Below are 6,000 nucleotides of genomic sequence, written 5' to 3'. Positions count from 1 at the left end.
CTGAACCAAATGGTGTACTAAAATATTTACCAGTGCCCATGAAATGCAGCCTGACCTTTGTCAAACAAATGCAGCCTGACCTGTGTCAAACAAATGCAGCCTGACTATTGCCATTAATGCAGCCTGAATATTACCATTAATGCAGCCTGAATATTACCATTAATGCAGCCTATTGCCATAAATGCAGCCTGACCTGTGCCATTGCTCGGGCTGCCCTGTCTCCTCAGCAGGTGTCAGGCCAGAAAATCGCCCAGCTCTCGTGGGGGCCTGGGATGTCTGTCTTCCGGGACCTCGGTGGGGGGCGATAACGACGGTGGCGCGGGGGACAGTGATGATGGCGGCATTGGACGCTGAAGACAGTGGCGGGGGGCGATGCTGGTGGTGGCGGGGGTGGTGCCAGCAATGGGGGGACAGTCCTGGTAGCAGCGGGGGGTGGTGCCTGTCGGATATTCGCACCATAAGACGCAGAGACATTTCCCCTCATATTTTTGGGGGAAAAAGTGTGTCTTTTGGTAAATACAGTAATCGATATCAAATGGGTAACAAGGTTATTCAATATTAGCCAAAAAGCCTCACCCTAAACCTTACAACTTGTACAGATGGATAAACAACCTTGATGAATGCATAAGTAACCAGTATGCCATTGTTGAAATAAATGAAAGCAACAATATTACTAGTGCCTGGCCTTACAAATGCACTTCTGGTCAAGAATGGTCAAAGACACACTCCTAAACCTTGTGGACGGGCTTCCCACAAGAAGCTGTTGTAGCTGCAAAGGGTGGGCCAACTCAATATTGAACCCTACGGACTAAGACTGGGATGCCATTAAAGTCCATGTGCGTGTAAACACCAGTTACGTTTCCGTTGTAACGGAATTTGAATCCGAAATTCGTAAACTAAATTTCGTATTTCTTACAAAATGCGGAAGCATAGCAATTCGTATTTCGGATCCTCCCGAATGAAAAAATTTATGAAAATTGGTACGGATTTTCGATTCGTAGAAAACAAATCGCACATGTCTACCCAACAGTAGGCTTGTGCAATTAGTTTCGTAACAAATCGAAATTCGGCCGAATTTTGCATCTTTTGGACATTCGGATGCATCCGAATGTCCAAATAAAAAAAATAATGAATAACAACGAAAACGAAAGAAATATAACGAATGAATTCAAATGAATTCGACATGATTCTGTAATTCTTTAACCACTTAAGGACCGCCGTATTGCCATTGTACGTCATCACAATGGCACAGGCAGGCACAAGCACGTACATGTACGTGCCTGCCTTCCAGCGGGTGGGGGGTACGATCGGACCCCCTCCCGCTGGATACGGCGGACCGGTTCGCTGCAGGAGCGATCCGTGATGAGGGGATGGCCGTTGGTTTCTGGCCACCCCCTCTGGATCGCTCCTGGCCAATGAGAAGCTTCCTCCCACTGTGTATTGTTTACACAGGAAGGAGGAAGTGATGTCATTCTCCTCGGGGCGGTCTTTTTGACCGGACTACGAGGAGAAGACACAAAGTAAGTGTGCACCAACACTACACTGACATGTAGGTACACACAGGCACACAAACCCCCCCGATCCCCCCCGCCCCCCCCCCAGTCAGAGTGTCACTGATTGCATTGATCATTTCTTTACTGATCACTGCATTCAGTGTCAGTTGTAAAAGTAAAAACTGTCAGGGCAGTTAGTGTTAGGTCCAGGGTAGCCCCCTATCACCCCCCAATAAAGATTTAACCCCCTGATTGCCCCTAAAGTTAACCCTTTCACCCCCTTTTGCCAGTGTCACTAAGCGATAATTTTTCTGATCGCTGCATTAGTGTCGCTACTGTCGCTAGGTAGCTAGTTATTTTTTAGGTTCACCGCCAGGTTTTTATATCGCTAGGTACCACGATATACTACCCAATAATGGTTTTAGCCCCCTGATTGCCCCTAGTTAACCCTTTCACCCCCTTTTGCCAGTGTCACTAAGCGATCATTTTTCTGATCGCTGTATTAGTGTCGCTAGTGTCGCTAGGTAGCTAGTTATTTTTTTAGGTTCACCGCCTGGTTTTTATAGCGCTAGGTACCCCAATATACTACCCAATAATGGTTTTAACCCCCTGATTGCCCCTAGTTAACCCTTTCACCCCCTTTTGCCAGTGTCACTAAGCGATCATTTTTCTGATCGCTGCATTAGTGTCGCTAGTGTCGCTAGGCAGCTAGTTATTTTTTTAGGTTCACCGCCAGGTTTTTATAGCGCTAGGTACCCCGATATACTAACCAATAATAGTTTTAACCCCCTGATTGCCCCTAGTTAACCCTTTCACCCCCTTTTGCCAGTGTCACTAAGCGATCATTTTTCTGATCGCTGTATTAGTGTCGCTAGTGTCGCTAGGTAGCTAGTTATTTTTTTAGGTTCACCGCCTGGTTTTTATAGCGCTAGGTACCCCAATATACTACCCAATAATGGTTTTAACCCCCTGATTGCCCCTAGTTAACCCTTTCACCCCCTTTTGCCAGTGTCACTAAGCGATCATTTTTCTGATCGCTGCATTAGTGTCGCTAGTGTCGCTAGGCAGCTAGTTATTTTTTTAGGTTCACCGCCAGGTTTTTATAGCGCTAGGTACCCCGATATACTAACCAATAATAGTTTTAACCCCCTGATTGCCCCTAGTTAACCCTTTCACCCCCTTTTGCCAGTGTCACTAAGCGATCGTTTTTCTGATCGCTGCATTAGTGTCACTAGTGCCGCTAGGTAGCTAGTTATTTTTTTAGGTTCACCGCCAGGTTTTTATAGCGCTAGATACCCCAATATACTACCCAATAATGGTTTTAACCCCCTGATTGCCCCTAGTTAACCCTTTCAACCCCTTTTGCCAGTGTCACTAAGCGATCATTTTTCTGATCGCTGCATTAGTGTCACTAGTGCCGCTAGGTAGCTAGTTATTTTTTTAGGTTCACCGCCAGGTTTTTATAGCGCTAGGTACCCCGATATACTACCCAATAATGGTTTTAACCCCCTGACTGCCCCTAGTTAACCCTTTCACCCCCTTTTGCCAGTGTCACTAAGCGATCATTTTTCTGATCGCTGCATTAGTGTCGCTAGTGTCGCTAGGCAGCTAGTTATTTTTTTAGGTTCACCGCTAGGTTTTTATAGCGCTAGGTACCCCGATATACTACCCAATAATGGTTTTAACCCCCTGATTGCCCCTAGTTAACCCTTTCACCCCCTTTTGCCAGTGTCACTAAGCGATCGTTTTTCTGATCGCTGCATTAGTGTCACTAGTGCCGCTAGGTAGCTAGTTATTTTTTTAGGTTCACCGCCAGGTTTTTATAGCGCTAGGTACCCCGATATACTACCCAATAATGGTTTTAACCCCCTGACTGCCCCTAGTTAACCCTTTCACCCCCTTTTGCCAGTGTCACTAAGCGATCATTTTTCTGATCGCTGCATTAGTGTCGCTAGTGTCGCTAGGCAGCTAGTTATTTTTTTAGGTTCACCGCCAGGTTTTTATAGCGCTAGGTACCCCGATATACTACCCAATAATGGTTTTAACCCTCTGATTGCCCCCCAGGTAACCCTTTCACCCCCTTTTGCCAGTGTCACTAAGCGATCATTTTTCTGATCGCTGCATTAGTGTCACTAGTGTCGTTAGGTAGCTAGTTATTTTTTTAGGTTCACCGCCAGGTTTTTATAGCGTTAGGTACCCCCATATACTACCCAATAATGGTTTTAACCCCCTGATTGCCCCTAGTTAACCCTTTCACCAGCGATCACAGTATAAGTGTCACTGGTGACGCTGGTTAGCCAGTTCGTTATTTAGGTTCCCCGTCAGGTTTTTATATAGCGCCAGGGACCCCCATATACTACCTAATAAAAATTTGAACCCCCTGATTGCCCCTAGTTAACCCTTTCACCACTGATCACCGTATAAGTGTTACAGGTGACTCTGGTTAATTTGCTTTTTATAGCATCAGGACACCCATCATTTATTACCCAATAAAGGTTTAACCCCCTGATCACCCGGCGGGTGATATCAATTAGGTTTTAGGGTCATGGTCTGCGTCGCCCCAGGCAGCGCTAGGTTAGTGCCAGTACCGCTAACACCCACACGCAAAGCATAAACCTCCCATAGTGGTATAGTATCTGAACAGATCAATATCTGATCAGATCTACACTAGCGTCCCCAGCAGTTTAGGGTTCCAAAAAAACGCATTGTTAGCGGGATCAGCCCAGATACCTGCTAGCACCTGTGTTTTGCCCCTCTGCCCAGTCCACCCAAGTGCAGTATTGATCGATCACTGTCACTTACAAAACACTAAGCACATAACTGCAGCGATCGCAGAGTCAGGCCTGATCCCTGCGATCGCTAACACTTTTTTTGGTAGCATTTTATATTTAAATCCGGAAGGCAGTGCTTGGTTTTCGGGGTCCCGTACATGGCTAGGCTCCCAAAAAGTCCCCCACATGTGGTATCCCCGTACTCGGGAGAAGCAGCAGAATTTATTTTGGAGTGTAATTTGACTTTTGCCCATAGCATGTGTGAGCAATATATCATTTATTGACAACTTTGTGCAAAAAAAAAAGTTTGTAATATTCCCGCAATTTGTGGCAAAATATAAAATATTCCATGGACTCAACATGCCTCTCAGTAAATAGCTTGGGGTGTCTACTTTCCAAAATGGGGTCATTTTGGGGGGTTTTGTGCTATTTTGGCATTTTATGGCCTTCGAAACTGTGATAGGTAGTGAGGAGTGAAATCAAAAATTTGCACCCTTAGAAATCCTGAAGGTGGTGATTGGTTTTCGGGGTGCCATGCACGACTAGACTCCCAAAAAGTCCCACACATGTGGTATCTCTGTACTTGGGAGAAGTAGCGGAATTCCACATATAACCATGGCATGTGTGAGCAATATATCATTTAGTGACAACTTTTTGTAAAAAATTTTTTTTTTTGTCATTATTCAATCCCTTAGGACAAAAAAAATAAATATTCAATGGGCTCAACATACCCATCAGCAATTTCCTTGGGGTGTCTACTTTCCAAAATGGGGTCATTTGGGGGGGGGGGTTTGTACTGCCCTGCCATTTTAGCACCTCAAGAAATGAGATAGGCAGTCATAAATTAAAAGCTGTGTAAATTCCAGAAAATGTACTCTAGTTTGTAGACGCTATAACTTTTGCGCAAACCAAAAAATATACGCTTATTGACATTTTTTTTACTAAAGACATGTGGCTGAATAAATTTTGCCCTCAATGTATGACTAAAATTTAGTTTATTCGATTTTTCTTATAACAAAAAGAAGAAAATATCTTTTTTTTTCAAAATTTTCGCTCTTTTTCCATTTATATCGCAAAAAATAAAAATCGCAGAGGCAATCAAATGCCATCAAAAGAAAGCTCTATTTGTGGGAAGAAAAGGACGCAAATTTCGTTTGGGTGCAATATTGCATGACCGCGCAGTTAAAGCAGCGCTGTGCGAAATTGGAAAAAGACCTCTGGTCCTTAAGGTGTTTATTGGTTCGGGGCTGAAGTGGTTAAAGATCTAATGAAACAAAAGGTCAGCTCAAAGTAAATCTTATAGTCCAATCAGCTAATTCATTTTGTGCCGGAGGATGGATTACTGGCAAAGTGCATTCCTGAGAACTGAGTGAGAAGGGTGTTGTATTGTATTGAAGCCGAGGAGAAGAGACGTTGTCATTGTGTGTGTTAAAAGATTCAATAAACAAACGACTTTCCAAACTGCGAATCATTATCACGAATGTCTATACATGCATAAATAGCGAATTTCAACGAATACGAATGAATGAATTCGACACTCTACGAATAATAACGAATTATCCGAAAACGTATTAATGTAACATAACGAATATAACAGAACGAAATGATGTATTTTACGAATGACAACGAACCAAAACTAAATGAAATTTTCCGTTGTGCACAAGTCTACCCAACAGCAGTGATCTATTGCTGTTTGGCCCGGAGGGACAGAACTGTAAGGCCGCGTACACACGCGG

Source organism: Lithobates pipiens, unplaced genomic scaffold (assembly GCF_037356315.1).
Source record: "Lithobates pipiens isolate NorthernLeopardFrog02 unplaced genomic scaffold, aLitPip1_a1.2 Scaffold_22, whole genome shotgun sequence".
Taxonomy (NCBI): Eukaryota; Metazoa; Chordata; class Amphibia; order Anura; family Ranidae; genus Lithobates; species Lithobates pipiens.
The sequence above is the reverse complement of the archived record's forward strand: the minus strand, read 5'-3'. Positions refer to the sequence as shown.